This window comes from Poromitra crassiceps (assembly GCF_964638095.1).
Source record: "Poromitra crassiceps genome assembly, chromosome: 4".
NCBI classification, from domain to species: domain Eukaryota; kingdom Metazoa; phylum Chordata; class Actinopteri; order Beryciformes; family Melamphaidae; genus Poromitra; species Poromitra crassiceps.
In genome coordinates this window covers 20,350,378-20,361,883 of record NC_139626.1, presented here as the reverse complement: position 1 = coordinate 20,361,883, position 11,506 = coordinate 20,350,378, and the positions used below count along the sequence as shown (strand labels likewise).

At 46.8% G+C, this 11,506-nt stretch overlaps 1 protein-coding gene across 1 annotated transcript in view; it reads left to right on the top strand.

The window, feature by feature from the left end:
• Positions 1–1,946: 1,946 nt before the first annotated feature.
• cdc42ep4b (CDC42 effector protein (Rho GTPase binding) 4b) overlaps positions 1,947–11,506 on the top strand; it is a 33,099-nt gene continuing 23,539 nt past the window's right edge. The window contains exon 1 of the mRNA XM_083634472.1: positions 1,947–2,079. The gene's annotated coding sequence lies outside the window, so the exon portion shown is untranslated. The remainder of the gene's footprint in view (positions 2,080–11,506) is intronic.

Genomic DNA, 11,506 nt, shown 5'->3' with positions numbered 1-11,506 from the left:
AATCTGAGTTTATTGCTTCAAAATATGAAATGGCATCAACAATCCAGTCAAAGTCCAGCAAACTCCATGGTGGTGAAATTCTAAAGAACTCAATTCCTTCTAAATACTGCATATTTTGGACTGATTCATTTGAACATTCATCTTATTCCCCTGCCACCTGTGCTGGGCGATGGCGGACCTACAAAGTGACGCCTTTCTGCTACAGGGCAATAGTGTTTTAGTGCCGTATCGGGTGTATTGTATGTGATCAAAATATCAACATTTTGACCTATATTATTCCTGTCTGTTTCAACCATTCTGCATTTGCACACTGATGAAGGCCGGACGGCCGAAAACGTTTTGTTGCTAAAGAAAATTAAAACGATATTCCTCGAGTGCGGTCCCCATCTTCTCATTTACTTGTGACATTTCTACATTGGACTACGCACCTGTCTGAGCGCAGTGGTTACCTCCTCTACTTTCATTTGACCTATATTATTCACCATATGTGGAGGGGGACACTTGAAGCTGCTCTATCGTGCTTTAGTGGCTCTGGACATGGCATTGAGGCAATCTGATGATGACAAAGATGCTATTTTCAAAAATGAAAATGAATGAAAATGGAAAGAATTGCTCTGTCTTTTCTGTTCTTGTGCCTAAACATAAACCATCTGAACTCGATTCATACACTGTGGAATAGACACACAGCCTGCATCAAGCACTGTCTTTTCCTTTATGGTGGTCAGCGTAGTTGATGCTGATGAGGAGGAGGGTGAAGAAGATGAAGATGAATAGGAGTGAAATGAGCAGTATACTGTATGAAAAGACTAATTTCCTTTTTGTATTTTTGTAATATGTATTTATCCAGAGGAACGTGCATGTTTTTGTTTGGTTGTCATTAGTTAACACAATTAGAGAATCTAGAATGTTTTATAGCTGCTTCACTATACCTACAACAGTGGTTCTAAAACCTTTTCACACCAAGGACCCTAAACTGACACAAATTAGACCACGGACCCCCATTTGATACGATTCTGTCCCAGGGTCCCTCATCTGATAAGATTTTAGCTTTTGTGATGACCCTCCCACTCTCCTGGCCGTGTCTTTCAGGAGCCTGGTGTTGGGGTTGTTAAGCTGATTGGGTGCACTGGTGTACTCACTGGCAGAAGACCTTCAGAATATTCAGTCTCTCTCCCTCCTCACCTACTGTATGCACCTTTTGCTCCATTTGTTTGTTTGTTTGTTTAATTGAGTTTGTGCCTTGACTAGTTATATTCTATAGCAGTCATTTTGTGTCTCAATGCAGGGTAAACACATGGTATAAGTTACCCAATAACCGTTATTGAATAACGGTTTCCAACTTCCATTCCATTTAGGTGTTCCAGTCCCGGGGCCCTCATGTTATTGTTACACTTGTGTTATGGTTGGAATTCTAGTTAAAATAAAGTATTACCCTTTTTGCTGGGGACCCTCTGGAACCCCCTCAAGCCTCAAGGACCCCTGGGGGTCCCCGGACCCCACTTTGAGAACCACTGACCTAGGCTACAATACAAATAAGCCAAAGGAGCCTTTTCACAGCAGCAATTTTGTCTCTCAAGGCAGGTGTAAAAAAACACAGATAGACAGATGTAACCAATAACATTAATAATAGTGTCATTCAATGTAGGTGTGAATGAGTGCCGGGGCCCTCATTCATGTTATTGGTTACCTGTGTGTTTACCTTGCCTTGCCCTTGAGACACAAAATGAAACGGCTGCTGTGAAAAGGGTCGGCTCTGTCCCTTTAAGCCGCGGCAGGAGGAGGTGGTGATCTCACAGGCAGAGGAGGGGAGGGGAAAGGGGGAGGGCCGCTTTGTGAGCCACCGCGCAGCAAACGGCACGCACGGACGCAGCGCAGGAGGACTGCGCACCAACACGGGACCGTCCCAGGCGAGTCTTCTTCTCCGGACCGAAGTTTACCCAAATGAACTGCTAGTGTCTCCGAAGACGGGCTTCACTTCAGCGGCTTTCTCTGTTTTGTCCTGTTCGGGGAACTCGATTGGAATAATATCCTGAAACTTCCCCATCGCAAGGATTAACGTTAACGTTACAGCAAAACAAGGTAACGTTTCTCCATGAAGGATCATTGTTTTTAGACGTTAGACGTATTTAATTATTCAACTATAGGCAACTTTCAGGTGTTATTGTGCCATTTTGTAAAATATCCTACTGTGTGTGAAGTCAGGAAACGGAGAAAAGGGAGTGAAGCCAAGTGGGTAAAATCTGCATCTCATTTGAATGTCAAATGTGCTTGTGGACAATCAGCGCCTGGCAGTCGAGTGAGAACAGCCCGCACGGCACAACAACGACCCCCCATCACCCGGGGGTCCATAAAGAACCAAAAAGACCCGATCATCACCGAAGTTGCTCTGTTATCGCATCAACTGAACTTTGACTTGGGTGAAATGAAAGTGAACGGTAACATTCAAATACTGTATGTATTCACCAACGCGCGTCTTTGTTAAACTTGTTTGGAAATCCCTGTGTTGCCAGATCTCGAGATATGGCCGTTAAAATGTGGAAATTTAATTAACTCGCGATGATTCCTCGTCTTAGGCCAACATTTGGGGGAACTTTACTGTTTGGCCTGCTATGAAAAAGAAACACCATTTTTGAAGCAGTCATCCAAGCTGTTTTATATGGCCCATGAAATAGTGCAGGGAAGATTTCCATAATATGGACTTTCAAATATTAACGCAAGACAAAGACTCCATTTGGTCAGATTTTGTCCAAAGGGTCAGGGAGAGCACCTGAGAAGAGTTACTTTATCCTGTTAGGTAGGAGAGTTAGTATGGAATTGTTATGAGATGTCTCCCCCATTGTGCTAACTTCTATGGAGTGAAACAATAGCCAAGTGAAATTAAACTCTTCCCTATTTTTACTGGGGCGCCCTGGAAGCCTCATTAAGGGCCCCTGGGGGTCCCCAGACCGCTGGTGCCACTAGCTTTTAGAGCACCAGAATGGGGTTCCAGGTTGCAGTGTCCAAAATAAGTGTCCTGAATAACTGTCCTCAGCTATGGGACAGCCTGATGATGTGTTTTAATCAGAGTGGGCCAGATGGGACTTAGAAGCAGTGCCCCACAGAGTTACGTAATGGGGAACAAAAGCACACGTGGTATTTTATTATGTTTGGACTTTTACCAAAAGCTTAACAAACTAATGCTACCTCCCCCCATCCCCCACATTCACTTCATTAACTCATTGTTCCTGTTTGTGTTTACAAACTTGGCTCTTGCGGTCATCATGGCTGATTGACTGTAGCGTTAGCATCTTAGCTAATAGCTCCCCCTCGGCTTCATTCATCACCGTGCTCTAATTGAAGGCCGGAGTGTGCGTTTCACTCCACTGACCAGAGAGTGAAGGCTGTGTTACCCTCACACTCCTCCAAGTGCAGTCATCATCAACCCTCCCCTTCCTGTAAAAACCGTTACTCAGGACAAAAGTGTGTGGACATTTTGACTAATGGGCTTGGCTTTGTCTTTATCTGACTCTTGCCCTCTGACACCATTGGACACACACACACACACACACACACACACACACACACACACACACACACACACACACACACACACGGTCACAGCCAAAGCCCCAAGGTCAGTATTTTGTCTTTTTGCTAGACAAAACATTTTACCCCATGCAGCACTGGTAGTTCTAATAAGATAAGGAAAAAGGATGCAATGAGAACAGAGTGGTATATTTCAGTCAGTGACTAGAGAACAGAGTGGTATATTTCAGTCAGTGACTAGAGAACAGAGTGGTATATTGCAGTCACAGTGACTAGAGAACAGAGTGGAATATTGCAGTCACTAGAGAACAGAGTGGTATATTGCAGTCACAGTGACTAGAGAACAGAGTGGTATATTGCAGTCACAGTGACTAGAGAACAGAGTGGTATATTGCAGTCACAGTGACTAGAAAACAGAGTGGTATATTGCAGTCACAGTGACTAGAGAACATAGTGGTATATTGCAGTCACAGTGACTAGAGAACAGAGTGGTATATTGCAGTCACATTGACTAGAGAACATAGTGGTATATTGCAGTCACATTGACTAGAGAACAGAGTGGTAGCAGACAGTCACAGTGACTAGAGAACAGAGTGATATATTGCAGTCACAGTGACTAGAGAACAGAGTGGTAGCAGACAGTCACAGTGACTAGAGAACAGAGTGGTATATTGCAGTCAGTGACTAGAGAAAAGAGTGGTATATTGCAGTCACAGTGACTAGAGAACAGAGTGGTAGCAGACAGTCACAGTGACTAGAGAACAGAGTGGTATATTGCAGTAGGTGACTAGAGAACAGAGTGGTATATTGCAGTCACAGTGACTAGAGAACAGAGTGGTAGCAGACAGTCACAGTGACTAGAGAACAGAGTGGTATATTGCAGTCACAGTGACTAGAGAACAGAGTGGTAGCAGACAGTCACAGTGACTAGAGAACAGAGTGGTATATTGCAGTCACTATAGAGAACAGAGTGGTAGCAGACAGTCACAGTGACTAGAGAACAGAGTGGTATATTGCAGTCAGTGACTAGAGAACAGAGTGGTATATTGCAGTCACAGTGACTAGAGAACAGAGTGGTAGCAGACAGTCACAGTGACTAGAGAACAGAGTGGTAGCAGACAGTCACAGTGACTAGAGAACAGAGTGGTATATTGCAGTCAGTGACTAGAGAACAGAGTGGTATATTGCAGTCACAGTGACTAGAGAACAGAGTGGTATATTGCAGTCAGTGACTAGAGAACAGAGTGGTATATTGCAGTCACAGTGACTAGAGAACAGAGTGGTATATTGCAGTCAGTGACTAGAGAACAGAGTGGTATATTGCAGTCACTATAGAGAACAGAGTGGTAGCAGACAGTCACACAGTGACTAGAGAGATTTTGTAGGGCAAGGTCAGATTCTGCCTGACCATTAGTATGCCTACCAGCTGGTCTGATGATGTGGGAGTGCATTGACTCTCTCTCTCTCTCTCTCTCTCTCTCTCTCTCTCTCTCTCTCTCTCTCTCTCTCTCTCTCTCTCTGGGGGGAGGTGGGGGGGGGGGTGGGGCGTGTGTCATTTGGGGGCTCACAGCAGATTCCAGCTGCCTCTGGAGGAGCCTGCTGCAGAGTGAACACGCTGGCTACCTGCCCGACTCTCACTGCTCTGAGGTCACTTCCTCAGTCTGCTTCAGAGAGAGGGGAGTGAGGGGGGGAGAGGGGAGCGTGGGGGGGGGGGGAGAGGGGAGCGCGGTGGCGTGAGGGGGGGGGGATTGTTTCTCATAAAAAGCGCTGACTTCAGGCAATTTAGCATGCAGTGAGTTTTCAGTGGAAGGCAATTAACTCCCCGGGGGACCAACAGTGAATCAACATTTTTCTTTGGAGATGCTTTATAACTGAAAGCATGGAGTTTGTGTTTGTGTACGCATGGTGGACAACTGAATGAGTTAACTAGAGTCAGATGAGTCAGACTATATTATGGCTTTTTGATTTGCTCCCATGCTTCAGGAAATGCCTATGGAAATAGTTTGCGGACTTGGCAGTCCACCCACCTTTATCCCTCGGCTCCAAAGGAGACTGATGGAATGATGGGAGAATGTCTTCTTGGCATTGGTCCTCTGAAGGACCTTGTTACTATTACTTGGACCGCAGAAAAGGTCACAGAATTGAGCAAAAGTAACAGCACATGAGAACTCTGTTTCCACCATTGAATGATAAGCTGTTTAGATTTCCCTGCACAGAAGATCAGCCGTAACATAGATAGAGAGAATTTGGGCTCAAAGAGGGTGACAAAGAGGGTGACAAAGAGGGTGACATTGCCCAAAGCTCAAGGCCAGGGTCATGTTTTGGTTGACAGTTAAGATCAAATCTTGATGACATTGGTCACAGTTCAAAATGACAGACAGTCTTTTGGTCATGTATTGTTCTGTCGCAGGAAGTAGTGAATGAGGGCTATATTATTTGTGTGCATATTAATCACTTCACCGGTTGAAGGATGCCTCACTTTTTTCAGCTGTTGATGTTGGACAGAACTGACTCACGTGAACTCCCAGCGGAGGGAGGCGTGTTTTGCCTCGGACAATGTCAGGATCGGCCCCGCCTGGAAAGAAAGCACAGAGCTTTTTGAACTGAAGGACGATCACGCTGAGGAGCTTTCACTTGATTCTCCAAAACCTCTTTGTGTGGAAAAGCAAAAGGCAGCATACCTCACTGTTGTCAGCCTTTTCACAGAAGAAAATTAACTGTCAACTTCAACAAGTAACTTTAAAGTGTTCAAGTCTAAAATGCTATCTATCCATTTCCAAAACAAAATATTACCTGAAGATCATCAATGAATATCTCCTAAAATGTAGATGATCCAATCTGTAAAAGTGCTATAATTTAGTCAACTGCTCCAACTTCCAAGTTCCCTTAGTGTTCTCAGAAAAGTCTCTTAATTAGTTTTCATTCTGTGATATCATTCATGTTCTAAGAGTAGGGGTTTATTTTTATTTTTTTCAAATGGTGAATATGTCATTTTGGGATGAAACGAAGACTTTAGACTTTGTCAGTTGACTTTGTAGCTAATCCTAATGCAAACCATTGACATTCCATGTCCAGTCGTGACTAGGCTGTAACTCTACCCCAACTCAAAGTGAAACCTTAGTGGAGTCTGCTGCAATGGCCCCGCATGCCCTGAACTGTCCCGTTGACACAACTGTATATCATCATGGCTCTTCCCCGAAAAGAGCCGCTTCCCGTAGTCGTCCTTTTTTGAGCCATGCCCTGCACATACCTGCTGCCGTGTAGACCCTTTTCACAGGGGCCATTTTGTGTCAGAAAGGCAGGGTAGACACAGGTGCAAGCAAAATACTAATGAGGGTTTCCAACTTCCATGATTGGATGTTGGAAACCCCCATTACTGTTTTGCTTGCACCTGTGTTTACCCTGCCTTTTCGACACAAAATGGCCCCCGTGAAAAGGGTCTATTTCTCAGAAATGTGCTTGTTTTTGGTGACTGTCAGTCAACCTAGTGTGACCAGTGTAGTGGTAATAACCGGTTCAGCAGGAACTCTCATCTTTCTGTGTGGTGTAACGATGCTCCACTGAAACCTTCTCATCGCCTGCTTGACCAGACCAGTGGCTATTTGAATGACTGCAACATAATGGTGAACCTAAAAAATCAAATAAAAAAACGTTGCTCAGAACAAATAATCACAATCAAAGAGTTAGTGCACACTTAGAGTAATTTGCATTCTCAGCAGCACCCTCCATTGCGTATGACTGCAGGGTATTGTTTAAAGCTGCGAAACCGGTTAAGATACTCTCTTATTATCATGTGGGAGATGAGCCAGCTGGATGGGGGGCGGGGGGGGCAGCTCCGTGGGTTGGTCTCGCATTCCCAAACATCATCGGCGCTTTTCTGTTGGGCCGAAATCCAGCGGCCGGAGGGAACATTCAGCTGACAGCCTGACACACCTCCACTGCCGATCCTGGGGAATCCTCTCTTGTAACCGGAACACAGAGATATTTTGAAACGTGTTTAATAGCTCCTTTGTGATTTCAACATGCCGGTGAGGACTTGGCAGTGTGAGGACAGTGTGAGGACTTGGCAGTGTGCTGACTGACACTCCCTTCTTATAGCCTCACACTTTTGCTTTTATAAGCAGAATAAATTGTCATCTCCCCTTATAATTAAACCAGAGCAAATGCAGCGCTCACCCCATTTCAAAGGAATTGATAACAACCCAGCGGTAGATGTATAATTATGGCAGATTTATTGTCTCAATAGCCTTAACTGTGTAAGTGAAGCATTAATAGGAGTCAGTGGACCTGCTAGGTTTTATTGTAGATTCCTATTGAAATTCAAGTTCAATAGCTTCTGTGTCATGCAGGCGGCTGTGGAAACCATGGTTACGCATTAACCAAGTATGATTGCATTAAGCTCCTCCCCCTCCACCCACAGCCAATGACACATTATGACTTTGACAGCCGGGCCTTGTGGCTTTGCTGCTGGCTTGTGCAACATGTGAGTGAGGGCTGGACACCGGCTGGGGCGTATGTGTTGAGGACACAGATGACCGGCGGGGCGCGGCTGGCCCGCTCGGCTCCGGTCCGCTCGGCTCTGGGCCGCTCGCCTCTGGGCCGCTCGCCTCCGGGCTTTGGCCCGTTCACAGTTCAGCGAGCCCTCATTGTTTCCGCCGCTCTGTGCGCACACAGAAACAGGTGGTCTCTCTCAAGCGGACTGCCGCCCCAGAGACAAAGAGGAGCGACCGCTCCGCTCCGCTCACCTCCGTGCCCGTCAGAGGACGCACTCAAGCTGGGGGAATCTAGTGGTGTTCATGAGATGGGGAAACAGAAAGAGAAACTGAACCATAGCTTGCTGCTATCTTAGCTCTTTGTTTGTTATGCTGGTCCCGTGAGAATCACTGGTTTCTTAATGAATAAAGGCTGGATTGACAGCATCCTGCTCCAGCCTCTGGAGCAGCACACACAGAGCCAGGCCAGCAGGCTAGTGCTGTGAATGGAATATGGTCAAAGGTGACAATACTTAACTTAGATAAAGATCACAGCCTTTTGTCTCTTTGTATTACGTGAATCAGATTGAATAGCGGGTGTCCTTATACCATGTGGGTCAGGTGTGTGTGTGTGTGTGTGTGTGTGTGTGTGTGTGCGTGCGTGTGTAGCTTACCTGTCTTTGCATGTGGTTTGGGTGTGCCTATGGGTTTGGCTCCTATCTTACTTCACATCAGAAGCACTGCTTTGTTTGTTGTTGTTTCCTCCCACATTGTGCTCGTTGTGACACGCAGGTTGCTCAGTTATGGTGACTTTTTGTGTGTGTGTGTGTGTGTGTGTGTGTGTGTGCGTGCGTGTGCGTGCGTGCGTGTGTGTGTGTGTGGTTCTGAACCACATACTCGGGGGACAGGACTGAATCTCCCTGATGGACCTTGAGCCCAAACACGCCTGTGTGTCGGCAACAGGTTTGAGTGAATAACTGTTGATGGACTTTGAGCTCATTGGTCCCTTCACACACACATTGCGTACAAGTAAACACGACCACAACAGATGAAGGCTACCTGCATGCTGCATGCGCTCCCTTTGCAAACATAAGAAAGAAGAAATCTAAGTCGCTCGCTGCTTCAGTGCGGCTGCCAAATAGTGGACCATGACAGGAAGCTGACTTGAGGGAAAGCAAAGGGACGATGCCTGGATGGTGGTAAGATGACACAGACTTTCCTCCGGTCTAAATCAGGCTGTGATGCAACTCTTTGATCCCCGAAAGCTTTCATACATTGAGCAGGGTTATCATGGTGGGCTTGGATCTGGATTCTGATTGGGCAGGGTTATCATCGTGGGCTTGGATCTGGATTCTGATTGGGCAGGGTTATCATGGTGGGCTTGGATCTGGATTCTGATTGAGCAGGCTTATCATGGTGGGCTTGGATCTGGATTCTGATTGGGCAGGGTTATCATGGTGGGCTTGGATCTGGATTCTGATTGAGCAGGGTTATCATGGTGGGCTTGGATCTGGATTCTGATTGAGCAGGCTTATCATGGTGGGCTTGGATCTGGATTCTGATTGAGCAGGGTTATCATGGTGGGCTTGGATCTGGATTCTGGGCAACAGAGCCACAGCTTGTAAAAGAGCTTATATGGTTTAGTCCAGTGGCTCCCAACCTTTTCCCACTCATGGCCCACTTGAATCTCAAAAATGTTCGTGGCCCACATCCAACCATAAACAAACAGGACAGAGGCCAAATAATGAGTTCTCAGGGCACTTTTTTTTATTTTAACGATAAAAGGAGCTGTCCATCAGCACCACACAGAAATCAGGAACTCAAAGTGAGGGTCTGTCTGCAGTAGGCTAATTAACGACTAATTGATTAGAAATTAAATAACTATCAATGGAGAAATATATTCCCATACAATTGTTTTGTATGAGAATATATATATATGTTTTTACAAATTTGTAAAACATTACAAAGATTGTAATGTTTTACAAATTATTTGGCGGTCCACTTGCAATACCTTCACGGCCCACAGGTTGGGAATGGCTGGTTTAGTCTCATCGTGAGTCTGAGATGATCTGCTTTCCATGCTTTTCTTAATATCAGTTAGAGCTCATTTGCATGCTGCTACCCTGAAGACTTCCATAAAAGTCTGCTCATGCTTATGTTTGGCCTACATTACATTATAGCACATAATACTGATCGACTTGGCTGGGACAATGCTGGGAATCATTTTGAGGTACCACTTATATCCAATTACACACAGGCGCCCCTCCCGCCAAACGTCCCGTGTCCACTCTGTGTCTCTCTGGGCGAGGTGACGTCCCGTGTCCACTCTGTGTCTCTCTGGGCGAGGTGACGTCCCGTGTCCACTCTGTGTCTCTCTGGGCGAGGTGACGTCCCGTGTCCACTCTGTGTCTCTCTGGGCGAGGTGACGTCCCGTGTCCACTCTGTGTCTCTCTGGGCGAGGTGACGTCCCGTCTCCACTCTGTGTCCCTCTGGGCGAGGTGACGTCCCGTGTCCACTCTGTGTCCCTCTGGGCGAGGTGACGTCCCGTGTCCACTCTGTGTCTCTCTGGGCGAGGTGACGTCCCGTGTCCACTCTGTGTCTCTCTGGGCGAGGTGACGTCCCGTGTCCACTCTGTGTCTCTCTGGGCGAGGTGACGTCCCGTGTCCACTCTGTGTCTCTCTGGGCGAGGTGACGTCCCGTCTCCACTCTGTGTCTCTCTGGGCGAGGTGACAGCCTGCTGCTGTGTCTCTCTGGGCGAGGTGCCAGCCTGCTGCCGCCTGTGTCTGTAGGTGAGCTGTACATGTAACTGATCCTTGTCTGCTTAGCTGGACATTCCCCTTGAGTCAGTGCGGAGAGGCCATCACAGTGTCTTCCTCACACCAACCCAGCTCTTAGCAGACCTCTATAGTGGACGCAGGTACATTTAGCGAGGGCACAATGACGTAAACAGTGTGTGTTACGGAGATGGGAGCTGTGTAGCCTACGCCTGTTGGCTTTTATCGCTGCCCTGTTTTCTCAGCGACTAGTGCGAGTTTGGATTATAGGGTTGAAGTGGTCATGTTGCTCTTTGTTAGACGGCGGATCTTTTGTCTGTGAGTGTTTTGTTGACTGCCGTTTGTGTCGTTAACGTTAGCACCATGGGGTTTATGATCTCATCTTGTCAGTGAGGCCTCAGTACCCCGGCCTTTATAGTGACTCTTGAGTGTTGGGCTTCAGTGGAACGACTGATAAGAAGCAGCCAGGGAAGGAGCTGTTGAGACGTTGACACACAGCAGAAACGCTCCACACAGACGCTTAGCCTATCTTCCAGTCGCAGTGAAAAGCCTCCAACTGATTTCACCACAGCGTGCGTGCGTGCGTGTGTGTGTGCGTGCGCGTGTGTGCGTGCGTGCGCGCACGCGTGTGTGTGTGTGTGTGTGTGTGTGTGCATGCGCGTGTGTGCGGTACCTTCAGGTTGCATGTGCGCATGAGTGTTTGAGTGGCATAACGGCTGTGTTAGCTCCTCCCTG